Source organism: Lissotriton vulgaris, chromosome 7 (genome assembly GCF_964263255.1).
Source record: "Lissotriton vulgaris chromosome 7, aLisVul1.2, whole genome shotgun sequence".
NCBI lineage: Eukaryota > Metazoa > Chordata > Amphibia > Caudata > Salamandridae > Lissotriton > Lissotriton vulgaris.
Genome location: NC_141695.1, coordinates 355,267,120 through 355,283,319, shown reverse-complemented (window position 1 = coordinate 355,283,319; position 16,200 = coordinate 355,267,120). Strand labels below are relative to the sequence as shown.

Sequence of the window (16,200 nt, the reverse complement as noted above, 5' to 3'; positions counted from 1 at the left end):
GGCCGGTAAAGAAATGAAACACCTCTGTACCAGTACAAGCGAGCTTCAGAGACACGTTGCGGAATTGGAAGACCGTGATAGGAGAGGCAACATACAGATTTTATCAATTCCAGAGGGCTCAGAGGAAGATGCTGTATCCTGCATGGCTTTTCTGGAATCTTGGATACCCATGCTCACTGGGATAAAATGTCATCACGGCTTGGAACTGGACAGAGGACATAGGATTCCAACGTTCACCTCCTCAAACAGGAAAGGAACCCACCCCATGATACGCAAGCCACTATTCTATCAACATGCGGAGGCCATCCTCAACGTCACCAGGAAAAACCACCAAGTGTCATGGGAAGGCCACCAAATAAACTTCACACAAGACTATTCAAAGGAAACGGTAGATACGAGGAAAGGTTTCCTTCAACTACGAGACGCGTTGAGGAAAAAAAACATCCAATTTTCATTTTCAGGCCCATCTAAGTTCAGAATCCTTGAAAATGGCAAGCCATACTTCTTTTCAAATCCCAAAGGTCTAGCGCAACACTAAGAAGCTGCCCCAGTACAAGAGATGGAACAGTCCGCAGGGGCCTCCATTAAACGGAAGACTTGATATCCTTTGTATAGTTTTAGTTGCTCACTCTTTGTCATGCCTTTGTAATCACATAAATGCAACAGGTTAGATGCAACAGTAATGTTCACTACAGCACGACTGTTATGTAGACACAAATAACGGTGATAATGTTTTATGTTCCGTTTCAATGTCATTCAGATCACGCGTTGAACCTACCTTCAGATACTTTGTATATTGCATTAAGAGATAGTCTTGATTTGTTCGGGTTGTCTGATACTAATCTCGCTGGTTAATAAGTTGGCAAGTATAATTACTACTAATGGATAATGATAAATATGGAGTTTATAATAACTGCTACAAGTACCATTACCATAGAACGAGGTTCTACAATTAGCTCAGTTAGATTTCTACAGATGTAACACGTTTCGAACTATCATCCTCCAAGTTGCCGGTGATGGATCTGCTGTCGCAGCCCCTGTATCCATTTTTCTCAGGGTGGGGGGTGGGGGAGGAGGGTCAGAGGGTAAAAATATTTGTGGTTGTTTTCTTTTTGCCTTATGTAAGTTTTTGTCTTCCCTTAGATTATGTTGAAATTGACAGGTATGCTCTATCTCCAGTACAGGGTCAGTGTGAGTCTAAAATGCTACAATGCAGTATTTGAGGGCAAGGGTACACATCACCTATACAGGCTAATTTATTCCCATAGCGACCACTAGATATGCTTATGTCTCAAATTGAGAGTATTGCAGAAGACCTTAATATAGTTTCATTGAATGTAAAAGGGCTTAACCACCCAGTTAAACGTAGGAACTTTTTTGACTATTTGACAAAGACTTGGGTAGACATCATACTTCTACAGGAAACGAAACTCTCAGGAAGATGTTGGTTTTATTAAACACAACTGGATCTCCCATATCTCCTGCTCACCAGCAGATCACAAGAAAAAAAGAGTCATTACCCTTACAACTAGGAAATATAATATCACCACTGTTTCTCAATCAAATGATGACGAAGGGAAACTGTTAGTCACCCACATGAAAAGAGGGTATGATTCCATTCATGTTCTTAACATATATGGCCCTAACTCAGATGAGCCCAACATCAGGTAAAGATTTCAGATACAATTGAGAGCTTACCTCAAGAAGATCTCATCATAGTAGGCAGGGATTTCAATTTACCGCTAGACCCACTCATTGACCATCAATCCAAATGCAGATACCAACCCACGCGTTCACACGAGGTTCTCAATAAAATTTGCTCCAAATTCAATCTTAAAGACTTTTGGCACCTCCAACACCCAGACACAAGGGATTATACTTTCTATTCAACCCCGCATAATTCCTACACTAGGATCGACTACATTCTAATCTCAGGCGCATATACACATCTTATAGACCAAACAGATATAGCCCCTAAACTAGTTTCGGACCACTGAAGAAAAGTGGAAAATGACTCACTCTCCCCACCAGGGATCTATCCAGCAGTTTGCATAATAAAGCAGCATAGGAATTGACAGCCAATCTGTAAAATTAAAAGACATCTTTATTATAATTAATTATGAGGCTTCGTCGTCCAACCGTAGTTTTACAATTGAAAGAGGGAGCCTGCCTGAGCTTTCTCAGGCAGGCTTTTTATACAAAAAGTTTGCCCCTAGGCTCACATTCTTGCTGACGAACACATCATTGTAGGTCGCTCCCATGGTACCATAACAAAGCAGGCTATAATTATGAATTCCATTCTACTTGCCCAAACTGACCAACCCATCTTCCATCATGAACATATGTCAAACTTCACATATTTTCCTGTGCAGGCCGGAGGAGCTCACCATAGAACTGGTTTCCTCCCCATCATATAAACAGTCACCTCCCCATTGTAAAAGCCCAGAAGCAGAGAAACAGAGCCAGGTGTGGAAGATAGAAATGTAGGATAAGGGATGCTTGTGGGTCATAAACAGGCATGGCTACTGTATTCGGCCTTCTAATCTTGCTCAGGCCAATGTACACAACAAGTTGCTCAGATCTTTAATATAGATTGACTAGAGGGCATGGACTGGTTTGGTGAGGCCAACATCACGTAGGCAGATTCAGCCTGTTCAGGTCATGGAGAAGTCAGAGAAAGGTGGACGTGTCCTTTGGATCAAATTCAGACTTTAATCAATTGACTATATAAGGGCAAGACACAAGATGGATGCCGTGGGCTCAGGACAAGAACAGTGATTTAAGGGTGATAGCATCACTCGATCGTGACGAAAATACACAGGCATAATGTCCTGATCATTACCGGTCTATTGATACCAAATTCGTCGTGGTATGATGATATTTTCTGCACGAGTGTTTAGGCCTTGGTACACCATTATGGCAGGGTCCGGAATTTTCAGAACCACAGACGCTCCTTTTGCCCTTTATATAGGCAATAACCTAAACCCATGTCAGTCTGAATCTAGGTCTATACTTATAAGATCACCCACCCAACAATTAGTGATCTTCTAGTGTTGATGTAGAAGCTGTACAGAAGGGTCTATCAGTAAACTCTGGCCTAACCAATGTATGTTCAGGTAAAATATGAAAGTCATGTGAAGAAACAGTAAAGAAAGAGTAGGTTGAGAAGTTGGTGCAGACGTAATATAATAACTAATAGAATACATAAAAGTATTAAAAATAGAGAAAATTATACCACCCTTAGAGAACAACATTCTATAATTTCGGTTTTTCATCTCTTGCTTTTCATCGTCATTCCTCAATACAATCTCCATTTTCTAATGTCGCTCACGCGATCTTGATAGAGTACTTCAGCTGTGATTATTAGCAGGTCATAGGGACACTGCAAGTCCTGCAGGCCTACTGCCACTACTCAGGTCACAAACTGAACCGTTGGTACTCCTACGTGACCCTGCAACTGGCAAATGGTAACCAATCAAAAATTTAACAAAAAACCATAATACAATTTCAGAAAAAGCAAGAGAAAAAGAAAAACAAAAGTCAAATGCAAAATACTTGCACAATCCTAAACAAAAAGCAAATCCTAGAATTTAATAACATTTTATATAGCTTCCTGTGCATTTCAGTAATCTATTATATGTTCAAGTGAAACAGTGGCATTCCTGATCAATGCTCTCAGATGAAAAAGGGATACACTTCCACAGAGAGACTTCATTCTGCTTTTACTAAACAGAATAGTACTTTAAAACAAATGCCAGCAAAGCAGCAAAAATTAGTTTCCAAACTCCAATTCTATGCAAGCTCACAGAAAATACCCAGAGTCCGTCAAAGCCTCTCCTTGCAGGCTTCTATTGTCCATCAAATCCGCTTCCAGTGTCTTCTTCGCGTTGGGCCTCTTCAATTCAGGCTTTTTCATGAGAAGACAATACTGTTTAGTAGGAGTGCCCTCCGGGCAAAACACTCACAGCTCACTCGAAAGTCTCAATGTCTTAAAACAATGCACCAGTGTCTCTTCTTTGTGACACCTCAGGAAATGTGCTCTTCATTGATCAAGGGCACAAAACATCTTGTGCAGAAACAAGCACCACTGAGAATCAACCTCTCAAGATCAGTAGCTCCTTTCAGACTCCAACACTCATCATTTAGTGTCAGAGGACGATCAAGCTGCTCTTCTCATGGGCACCGGAATGTAGTGCCTTTTCCAAACTTGGATTCTCAGGTGCACTGCCTTTCTGCTGGAGCAAAGGGAAAAGAGGTGTGTGTGGGGAAAGGCCAAAAACTCAGGCCAAGGGGGTCAGGGGACCGCGCGCTGTCAGAGGTTCAAGCACATGACAGTTTGAACAAATTGCACAAAGTGGATGACAGTCCTGCCATCAAAAGCAGGGATCCTTCGCATCTTTGCCCTGAATTTCTGAGGCAAAACAGAAAATCAGCTCCTTTTTTTCTTTTCTTTTCACAACGCCTTCTGATGAAACAAATGGCTTGCTTAGGAGGTACCACTGGAGGCACGCTGATGATCGCTGTCCAGCTGATGACCGCTGCCCACGCTGCTGATTGCTGTTCACGCTGCTGATTGCTGTCAGGAATTGCAGGGCCAAGAAGTCTGTAGTCGTCTGCCATGTTTACTGACGGGGAGTGGGTTTAGTGTTGATCACAGGTCTGCAGGGAATCACTCTTCCTTTGACTCTGGAAAATCCAGCAGGACCCTAGTGATGTGGCAAGTGTAACACAATTGTTAGTTTCCTTCAAGTCAGATATAAAAACAGTTCATGGGTTGGCTTTTTGACAAGAGGGCTGCAAGCAAGTGGCCTGCAATCTGCAAAGGAGTGGCAATTCGTCATGGCAACCTAAATGGATGCCCTCATACAGTGGCATTATCTAATAGGATACATTATTTAATGGGGTAAATACATATTCTCCTTTATGATGAAGCCTAGGTGTTCCTAAACTCCTTATCTAGAACATCTCAAATAGAGCAATGGCATAATACACATTATCAAGGACATGAAGAAAAGTCCCTTTTTAAAACAATGTGCATCAAGTGCGCTATGTAATACAAAGGCTAATGATCAACTGTGCAGACAAGAGGACAAGAACTAGAGAGTCCTGGTATCTGCATGATTAGAACACATCTTATTAAAAAATTGAAACAGCAGAAACAGAAGGGAACTGAAAAATTAAAAATAGACATAAAAATATGCCGTACTAAAAAGAATGTAAACTTGAGATATTTCCTATTGAGATGGAAAACTTGTATTGGGTCATTTAACCAGGCTATCACTATCCTGACAGTCAGTCTGAAAAGACATTTGAAGTGGGCCTAAAGAAAATTCTCGAAAACTAGTCTGATCAATCAAAAGGGAATGTATGTGACATAAGGGGGTTCCTACTACATCACTGCAGTCTTGAAGTGTGAACATGAACAATACACCCATAATAATAAATGGGCTGACTGGTGAAAGGAAGACGGAGAAGGGAAAAAATGGAAGTAGGACACAACTAAAATCTTCAATAACTAAACATGATGCAACATTGGTCAGGGAAGAAGCAAAAAGAAAAATCTATAGGAAGGACAAGAGTTTGCTTGGGTGGCCTAAGGCATGTGACACAGCACCAAGAGCACGGGGATACATGAAAAGACCAATGTTACACCAATTTAACTCTACCGCTGACAATCTATACCCTACACGGTAATTCTAACTAATGTTCAGTTGTCTCTTCAGGGAAAAAATGAATCCATAGGCTTATTCAGGAATCAAAAAATGCGATAAAAAATGCGATATCAAAATTAGGCCACCTTTAGTCACGGATCTATAATTCCATCCTTAGGCCCAATCAAGGATACATAAATGCAGAGCTGCCTGTCCTTAAGGAAAAAGGGCAGTTAAGTGACTAACAGCGGATGGCATACTTTAATCCAGTATATCATTTTAGTTTTCTTAAAAAAATCATTACAGCCAAATTAGGCATGCACTGGAAAAACACAGCTGCCTTACTGCTCACAGTATGAGGTCCATATCTGTGAAATTTATCTTAATACAATATTCATCCAATTTTCTCAAGCCATAAGATATACTTGCTGTATATCAAGCACAAGGAAAAACAGCCCAGACAAACAAACAGCATATATGAATAAACGGTCATGCATAATACCATGGCACATGCCCTTCTTTTGACAGCAGGGCATCAGGTAATTGATACCCTGCAGTCAACTATAATGTCGCTGTGTCAAATAACGCGTTTCAGTGGACCAAATGTACAAATGAAACATAACCACACACATTTTTTTCTTAAACAAATTACGCAAAAAAAAAACATTTCTCTTCAACCAGCCAACTCACGTGTCTTGTGAATTAATCCATGAATCATCTGTAGGAAGAAGCAGAAAAAGATACACGACACACACATTTTTCATAACACAACATCAATTTTAACCCTTTTTATCAGACTACAAAACATGGCACAACGTGACATACAAAAACTTTTCATTACTTACCTGTAACCTATTTTCCATGTACCTTGCAAAAACGCGCATTCTCACTCAGGCCTAAGGCCTTTAAGTTGCAGAACTTTGGGGAAGGGCTTCTATTTATTGCCTATCTAAAACTCAATGTAACACTTCGTTTTTCATTTTGTCAAATAAACTTAACTTAAAAAAATTCGTTCCTAGCATGGAGACACACATATACCAGTTCTACAGATCATTTAGCAGAATGTTTGATATTTGTCTTCTCAAAGAAATCACTTTTGCATTTGCCCTTTTTAAATCATGTTCCTTCATTTTACACAGTGCTTAATTTGTAAGACATGAAGTGCAGGTGCTACAATTTTGCATGAGGAATACCTTTCCTATTTGTTTATTATCTCAGATGTGCGCTTTTAACGCAGATGTAATGTGAATGCGGCAAATGAGAACAAGCCAGCCTGCAATGAATGAAGGTTACAGATTTAAATCATATACAATCAACTACATCTCATATAAAGCGCTTGTGTGCAGCATTTTGAAAGCAACTGGGAGCTATGCAAACCACGTGTGGTGTTCCTTTTATTATTATTAGCGGGATGCAATGCTGTGTCAGCACATATCTAATTGAAAATAAATGTGTTGGTGACATAATTTACCAAACAACAAGCGTTTTGAGGAACATGCTGGAGCTATTATTTATTCTTTGGCTAAAATGCAATCATCATTGCTGTACATGTGCCCTGCATCCTCTGCTCATTTTAGTTCAAAAAAACAAAAACCCCATCCCAGCTAATGTCAAATTTGTAACAAGAAGACACTTTTAAATTATGAACATGATCAGGAATTAAATTTATCAGAGCAAGTCAGGCTATTCAAGTGACCTCAGGTCAGGACCGTGGCATGGGCAGGGATTTAAATACAAAGAGGCAGCTGATGCATGCTTAACCATGTCATGCTGCATTCCACAGGCAAGGCCCTAATTAAAAGGTCACAAATGTCAACAAGACAGCCTTACAAGATAACATCTCGGCCGGCCGCTACTGCTGGAAACACGTTATACAGGTTCTGCCAGTCCCCTGCTCCTGGTAACTGAAGCTGACAAGGCCAGTAGGTTTAACCACTTCCACATAACCTGCAATATTTCACTATATTTAAAACAATAATTTCTCTCTTATTTTTCTTGTAATTCTATGACACATTGACTTGCTGAATCATAAGAAGGCACAACCTGCAAACATATATATTAAGGTCTAAATGTATGCATTTACTAAAGAGACGCTTTAAAAAAAGGCCCTGAAACCATTCAAAACAGTCTATTCATGTGAAAATCGACTTTTGTATTCTGGATACTAAGAAATAAATATTTTACAATTTTTTTTCATAATGGGTATTACTAGAATGTCTAATACCAAATTTAGGAGTCATACATTTGAAAATAATTATTTATACCTTATAAAAATGAGCTTGTTTGCGCCTAGGGTAAGGGAAATTGCGCACAGAAGTGTTTTGTCATTTTCGTGGTACAACGTAACTTAAATCAAACATTTTAATGCTAGGGGGTCATAGCATGAGTGTTAAGCTTCACAAATATTAAAAAACGATTTTTGTAGCACTTTGTTTTTAATAATTATTTTTCATAATTAATAAAAAAATTCTAATGAAGCCTAATTATTGCTATTTGTGACTGTTCTACATATAAAATGCTCACTACATCCCTTGCCTATTATTTAGATACATATTAACACACAAGCCTAGGCGCAGCTGCCTAACTGGGAATGCGTGAGATGATTGCGCCACATTTATTTAAAAAGGACTGTTTGCAAAATTCCACCACCCGTGTTTAACTAGAGAGGTGCTGGCTGAATGATTAGATATACTGCAGCTGAAAAGACTTGGCTGTGAACATCCAACACTGTGCGTCTAAAGAACAGGCAATTTCGTTTTTTCATTTTTTTCTTTGGAGCCTTATTTACATCTATTGAACGTGACCCATACACATACATACATTGAGCTCATTCCAGACACAAAACAGAAGGGGGGTCAAACACTCAGGACACACAAAGCAGCGCGCTCTAAACATTTCTTGTAAATCGCGCAGTCGCAATTTACAACAAAACCCACAAACAACATAGACATTTAAACACACATTTTAACCCATAGGTCAACACTTAGGACAGGGACAAGGAACAGCCTACAGACTGTCTTAAAAAATAACCTGCCAAAACTAGTTGTAAACCATATTTACAACAAAAACGTTTTAGTTCCTATTTTTCTTGTTTTTTTAATTCTTCAACAGCTCATAAATTGGAGTTCCAACTGGAGGTATCAGACGCGAATCCTCCAACCGGGAATCCTTTGTTGCAACCTAGTCAATACTAATACCAAACAAAATACCGCGACCAGGCATCTGCGCTCACTAGTCGGGTTTCAAACTTCATGGGGCTATCTCCAACGATATACACGCAAATGTACGTGACCCACGGTTTTTGAATACTGCAGTGTTCAAATAAAACCAAGGAACCAATACTGAGGAAGATTATCCAACGATAATCTGAACCACAGCAACCAAAGGCCTACCAAATGAACCAAATGTACCGGTACCCAAACCAAAACGTCACATTTCTGCGACCAATAAATAACCAAGGACTGCGTCACATTTCTGCGACCAATAAATAACCAAGAACTGCGTCACATTTCTGCGACCAATAAATAACCAAGGACTGGGAGCGACCCATTTTTATTCTTCAACTAAAACAGATGGAGAAAATATCTCTTCAACTGCCTATACAAATTGCAATTTGCATATACACAAATATTTGTCCAGATTATAACTGTCAATTCCCCACTGCACTAACAGTCTGTTAAAAAATACTTACAGCAAAAAAAAAGAATGGGTTCCTTAGTCAGGAGTGACATCTTTAGGAGAGCTTTAAGTCAGAAAAATCAAAAAAACGTACTGTGCCACAGAGACAGATAATCCCCCAGAAAACCCTGTGCCCAGAGTACCTCTTTTTGGTAGAATTCTGTCCTGCCTCCAGTAGTTTTTCCATCCTTTGACAAAACACTCCTGCAGATAACCACTCCATGATAAGGCCCCGAGTTGGGCAGCCAACTGAAGAAAAGTGGAAAATGACTCACTCTCCCCACCAGGGATCTATCCAGCAGTTTGCATAATAAAGCAGCATAGGAATTGACAGCCAATCTGTAAAATTAAAAGACATCTTTATTATAATTAATTATGAGGCTTCGTCGTCCAACCGTAGTTTTACAATTGAAAGAGGGAGCCTGCCTGAGCTTTCTCAGGCAGGCTTTTTATACAAAAAGTTTGCCCCTAGGCTCACATTCTTGCTGACGAACACATCATTGTAGGTCGCTCCCATGGTACCATAACAAAGCAGGCTATAATTATGAATTCCATTCTACTTGCCCAAACTGACCAACCCATCTTCCATCATGAACATATGTCAAACTTCACATATTTTCCTGTGCAGGCCGGAGGAGCTCACCATAGAACTGGTTTCCTCCCCATCATATAAACAGTCACCTCCCCATTGTAAAAGCCCAGAAGCAGAGAAACAGAGCCAGGTGTGGAAGATAGAAATGTAGGATAAGGGATGCTTGTGGGTCATAAACAGGCATGGCTACTGTATTCGGCCTTCTAATCTTGCTCAGGCCAATGTACACAACAAGTTGCTCAGATCTTTAATATAGATTGACTAGAGGGCATGGACTGGTTTGGTGAGGCCAACATCACGTAGGCAGATTCAGCCTGTTCAGGTCATGGAGAAGTCAGAGAAAGGTGGACGTGTCCTTTGGATCAAATTCAGACTTTAATCAATTGACTATATAAGGGCAAGACACAAGATGGATGCCGTGGGCTCAGGACAAGAACAGTGATTTAAGGGTGATAGCATCACTCGATCGTGACGAAAATACACAGGCATAATGTCCTGATCATTACCGGTCTATTGATACCAAATTCGTCGTGGTATGATGATATTTTCTGCACGAGTGTTTAGGCCTTGGTACACCATTATGGCAGGGTCCGGAATTTTCAGAACCACACCACTCTTGCTTTAACACAAAATTGGCAGATACCCACTTCTAAAAGGTGGCGATTTAACAATGAGGTACTCTCTGACCCAGAAGACAAGGCACTGATCAAATCTGCTATTCAGGACTACATTAAATACAACGATCTCCCGGATACAGATACTTTCACACTTGTGGGATGCACTAAAGGCGACTATCGGGAGGGTCATCATTGGATGTAAAGCAAGGATTAATAAAAAACTGAATGTAGAAATAGATACACTGGAAAAGGAAATTGAACTCCTAGAAGCTACACATGCCGGGCATTAGACAATAAAGACACCCTAGATCAATTAGTTAAGAAAAAATATGAATACAACAAAATTGTGAGTAAACGTGCGGGTGTGTGGATCAACAAATTCAAGTCACTCAAGCTCTGTGAAGGGAACAGAGCGGGCAAACTATTGGCCTCATATCTTAAATACAAGCAGCGACAATTCACTATTTCCTCAATTAATGACTCCAATAATAGGATCCAAACAAAACAGAAAGAGATTTTACACACCTTCCATTCCTTCTATGAAGATCTATATAAAAGTAAACAAACAACAAATTCTGTGAACAATGCACTAGGTACTTAGACTCCCTAAACCTACCGAGATTGTCAGAGTCTGAGAATACAAGGCTTTCGTTGAATCCCTTCAACCAACCTTATTAAAAGTATTCAAAACCATAGCTCGAGAGGGACATACATCGCCATCAATGAGAGAAGCCAATATTATTGTCATACGAGAAAAAGGGAAAGACCCTCTTCTACCGAAAAACTACAGGCCAATTTCACTGATTAATGTGGACTGTAAAATATACGCAAAAATCCTAGCCGTGAGACTGAATATGGTTCTCCCGAAATTAATCAGTAATTCCCAAGTTGGCTTCCTCAAATACCGAATGTCGAATGTTAATACTAGGCTTTTGTGTCACATACTTGAGAAAGCAAGGCTGATGTCTACCCCCTCTATCGCCATCACCCTGGACGCTGAAAAAACGTTTGACAGGGTGTCGTGGTCATTCTAGAGACACTATATGCTGTCCTTCAATCTAGGTGTTCCCTATATCGACATGGTTATGGCTATGTACTCAGATCCTACCGCCCGTATAGCGATCAATGGGTCCCTCTCGGATACCTTCAGGAGCAACCTTTGGGGAAACTCAAGTGAAACTTGCCTCATATACAGACGATATTCTTATAGTCACGGAGGACCCGAACTAGTCTATTAAGGTCCTGATGCTTACCGTAGAAACCTGCTCAACCCATTCAGGGTATAAGTTAAACCGAGACAAATCTGAAGTTAATCTCCTAAACATCCATTGCACCAGGCAAATACTGGGAGATTCAGGCCTTACATGGCAACCAGGATTTATCAAATATCTGGTAATAGTATTCGGAAGCACTATCTTAGAATCACTACAGAGAAATGAAGCCAACACCCTGTGGAAAATCAAAGCTCTCCTCGAGGCATGGTGTCCAAGATTCATCACATGGTAGGGGAGGATTGAGAGCATCAAGATGATGAGTACGCCCCTAGTGAACTATTTAATAACCCTCAGTCAGATAACATCGCTCCCCATCTTCTCAACATATCATATGTGTGGGACTCTATTAATATTATCCTGAAGAAGGTGTTGGCTTCTAAATACTGTGCCCACCGAAGCGCGTCGATGCCCCTTTTGAGTAGAAGTGTATAAAGCCTTGGTGGAGGTGTGTGGCTCAGGGGTTAGAGGCGGCAGACCCGGAAGCTGAGATCGGCCCTGGACCAGGGTTCAATTCCCCGCCTCGGCGGGTCTTGGGCTAAAAATTCCACGGACTCGATAATTCTCGCTCCGGTGCCTTCTCGACTCACGGGTTCACACTCTGCGACTCTGGGCAATAGCTTGCTTAATCTCCACAATGGCCCCTCGCGGCGGGATGCCTGGCTTTCACCTTGTGGATACCCTGCCGGGGTTATCTCACAGGGGAATACCAGGACGGGTTCCCTAAGCAAGCGCTTAGATACCGACCTCGGTCAGTGATTTGCGCTATATAAATACATGTACATTTACATCTCTGAGTGAAAAAATCAGTTGTGTATCGGAGTGTGATTACCTTTTTGGCTATTATACTGATCTCAAACCAATAGAATTTATCATTTTCTTTGGCTCTGTTTCCCACCTATGGAAATCTGATTGTTTATGTATTGAGAATTGTATCTGTATAACCTGTGCAGTTTTTAATAATGCTTGATGTCTTACATGATTGATTTTTACCAAATTGAATAAATTGTCAAAAGTTTTTAAATTAATTTTTCCTTGTTTGCTCCAGTTTGAATGAATGGTTGTGATAAGAGATTGTTTTTGTGATTCAAGTTTGCATCTAAAAGGAAACTTTTTCTTGACATATAACTCCCTCTGCCCAAGTCCCTCAAAGTAGTTAATAGCTCAGGGGCTGTAAAAAACAAGCGCTCGCCATTGCCTTGTCCTCCCCATGACCCTGTGCGCCTCTGAGCTCCGTGCTTGCTTCACAGCTGTTGTAAAGACTTTTCTTATCTGCTTGTTAAATAAACAACAGCTGTGAATCAGGCGAGCCAGTCCGGCAAAAATCCAAATGGAGGCAAAAAAAACCTCCTTTCCAATGGGAAGCCAGTGTTTACCATAAAAGCTGACGCTACCCAATGGAAATGAGGAGCGGGGTTTGAGTCCCCTTCTCCAAACTGACTTTTTCACTATAGCTCTCGCAGGCGAGAAGCGCATGCGCGCTCCAACGCCAGCCGAGACCTAAAAAAAGGTTGGTAAAGGTAACTTTTAAGAGGCATTTTATACACAGATTTCTTACGTGAACCTCTCCCAAGGTAGTTAATTAAAGAGAAAGGCTGAGGGTATACCCTACAATAACGCAGGTAAAATTATAAGCAAAAGCTTTCTGCTTAGAAAATCCCTTATTGTGTCGCTTCAGTTTTTGCTCTTGTCAGAGAACCTATTGCTTTCAATACATTACATATACTTAGACCCATGCTCATGATTAATGGCTTTGTTGTCTACCTCATGTGTTTGCTCGGGAATCAATGGATCACCATTAACAGAGCTACTTTGTTAAGAATGAGCTGATCTAGCTTTACCATCTATCCTCTTGTCCCAACGAAAGCAATTTGAAAATAAAATAAGTGCCAGGGCTCCCATCCGGAGATCATCTCAGCTTGCTTCACACTTTGCCCCTGCCATGCAGTCAATGATAGTAATAGCCCATCTGCTAACCCTCACACGCCTGCAAGTGCGGTATTTTGGACTATTTATGGCCCCCAAAGCTATACGAATGGCTTGGGTGTCAAATTGAATTAATAATTAACTGTTGTTGTGCTCCTCTCCAAATAGTCCAACAGTGCCACCTTGTAGCAGACAAGCACCGGTGTTGACAATCATGTGCTAGGGCCGAGTACCGGAAACCAACGGATCAAATTAAGCACTGTTTATGCCTAATGATCTGGTGGAGTCAGCAACATGTGGAGCGCAATTGAGGGCCGCTTGTTGTTTGAGCCCGTCTTGAATGGGAGTAGAATGATTGTGGGGTCAATCAGGAGGAATTCCGTCTTGAGTGTATTTAGCATAAAGGGATTGTGAGTTAACCAATCCTGAGCTTTTACAAGTGCAGAGTTAGGGGATTTGACCACATCAAGTCAAGAAATTTTCATGTTCATTTGAGTATCATTGGCGTACATGTGATAGTATATTTTCGAGCGGTTCAGAAGATCGGTGAGAGGTTCCATGAACAAGTTGAAGAGCGTGAGCGATAGTGCAGATCCTTGAGGCACCCTAATTGAGACCAGTGTTCTGTTAGAAAGGGAATGGTTGACTTTGATTATTTGTGTTCTGCTATGTAGGAAAAAGGCAAACCCATTTAAAATGGGGCCGATTACCCCATCCTTTTTTCAAGAAGATCATTTAAGTTTGACCGTGCTTGACCGTGTCAAATGCTGAGGAAAGATCAAGAAGTATAAGTAGGCAACTTACATTTTGGTCAAGTAGTTTCATGGCGACATCAACAATGTGTAACAGAGCAGTTTCAGCACTGTGTCACAATCTGAAGCCTGATTGATATTGGTCGAGGAGTTGTAACTGTTTGATGTGATTACAGAGTTGTGTGTGTACGCATTTCTCATGTAGTTTGAGTAAAGTCATGATATTAGAAATTGGTCTGAAGTTGTTAGGATCAGTAAGGTCTGCATTTGGTTATTTGGGATGGGGGTGACTTGACCTATCTTGACGCAATCAGGAATCAAGCCCTGCAGGAGAAATTCATGCACAATCTTAGACTAGAGTGGAAGAAAGGAGGATTTAAGTTCTTTGAAGAGCTTTGCAAGCAGAGGATCATTGAAATGATTTGAAGGTTTTAATGAAGTTATAGTTTTGAGCAGCTTGACATCGTCAGGTAGTATAAAGGTATTCCACAATGCCATATTTTTGGGAGAATAAAACGAGAGCCAGAAAGAGAGGAACTCGCCAATGGTAGCAGAGAGGAAGTGGACTGGGTCAGGCAAAGCGTATTTGGTGAGGTGGGTTGCAGTTCTAGTTCGATCTTTCTTGTCTTTTTAATGAAGTGTGCAGAAAACTACTCACTACCACGGATTAAGTCCTTGAGTGTAGAGTGGTTAGTTGAGTGGTTAGCTTGGTTTTTGAGGATTTCAAACAGTTTTTTCAATCTGTTTTTGGCATGGTCGAGCAGTGACCTGAAGTGAGCAGTTTTGGCACTATGAATATGTTTGTTATACGAACTTCTTGTTATCTACAGCTGCTTGAGGTTTGTTATGGAGGGAGAGTTTCTCCATGACCTCTCGACCAGCCTTTGATTGAGTCTTTCCTCATTAAGGGAGCAATTAAACCAGGGTTTGGAGGGTTTGTTGGGTATCCTATCTGAAAGAGACACGTTAGTGATAGATTCCTTACCTTAGAATATCCCCAGGCATCAGACTGGATCCGGAAAGCTTTGCTAGCAGTACCTCTGCGCGGCAGTAGGTGGCGTCGTGCGGCTCCGCGTCTGTCGCTGCCGTGGTATGCGCCGAAATGACGTCACAGAGCCTACTTAGGCGCCACCCATGTGCGCTGACATCAGTTCTTTCTTTTTCCGCGCCAGTAAGCGCAAATCCTGTTAGAGCACGTACATTAGTCACTTTTTGACTATCTTTTAGGGACTTCTGTCTCTTGTTTGTCTTCTCTTGTGCACATAGGGATGCCTGGTTTTAAGTCCTGCGGGGACTGCCGTCGCAATATGTCAGTGGCGAACGCCCACGACGTCTGTCTCTACTGCCTCGAGGGCGACCACGACTTCCGGTCCTGTCTGTACTGTCGGGCCATGGCCCTGAAAGCCTTGAGGGAGCGGCCCCGGAAGTTGCTTAAAGTTCGGCACTCGTCCCAGCGCCATTCGAGGTCCAGGGGCCGTTCTCTGGAACGCTTGCGGTGCCACCATCACTGCTTCCTGAGCTCCAAGTCTTCACCCTCGGATTCGGGTATGAGACAACACAAAAATAAGTCAAAGAAGCTTTGTCGCTCTCCGACGTCCCCTTGTCGGTCCTCGGATGCAGATGAGGGGGACAGGGGCTCTGCCCCTGCGGCTCCTTCGGAGCCTGGGAGTCCCGCGGCCTACCCGCCTTACCCGGGTCCATCAGTGACTCCCG

The 16,200-nt window shown here is 41.5% G+C and overlaps 1 protein-coding gene and 1 long non-coding RNA gene across 3 annotated transcripts in view; one reads left to right on the top strand and one right to left on the bottom strand.

Annotated features, from left to right (window-relative positions):
* The window catches only part of LOC147701576 (dickkopf-related protein 3-like), an 879,371-nt gene that overhangs the window by 688,572 nt on the left and 174,599 nt on the right, over positions 1–16,200 (top strand). The window lies entirely within an intron of this gene.
* LOC147701577 (uncharacterized) lies at positions 2,087–7,190 on the bottom strand. The gene is made up of 2 exons (XR_015297474.1): positions 6,845–7,190; positions 2,087–4,706 (listed from the first exon to the last, which is right to left on the bottom strand). It is a non-coding gene; the product is annotated as an uncharacterized LOC147701577 (long non-coding RNA).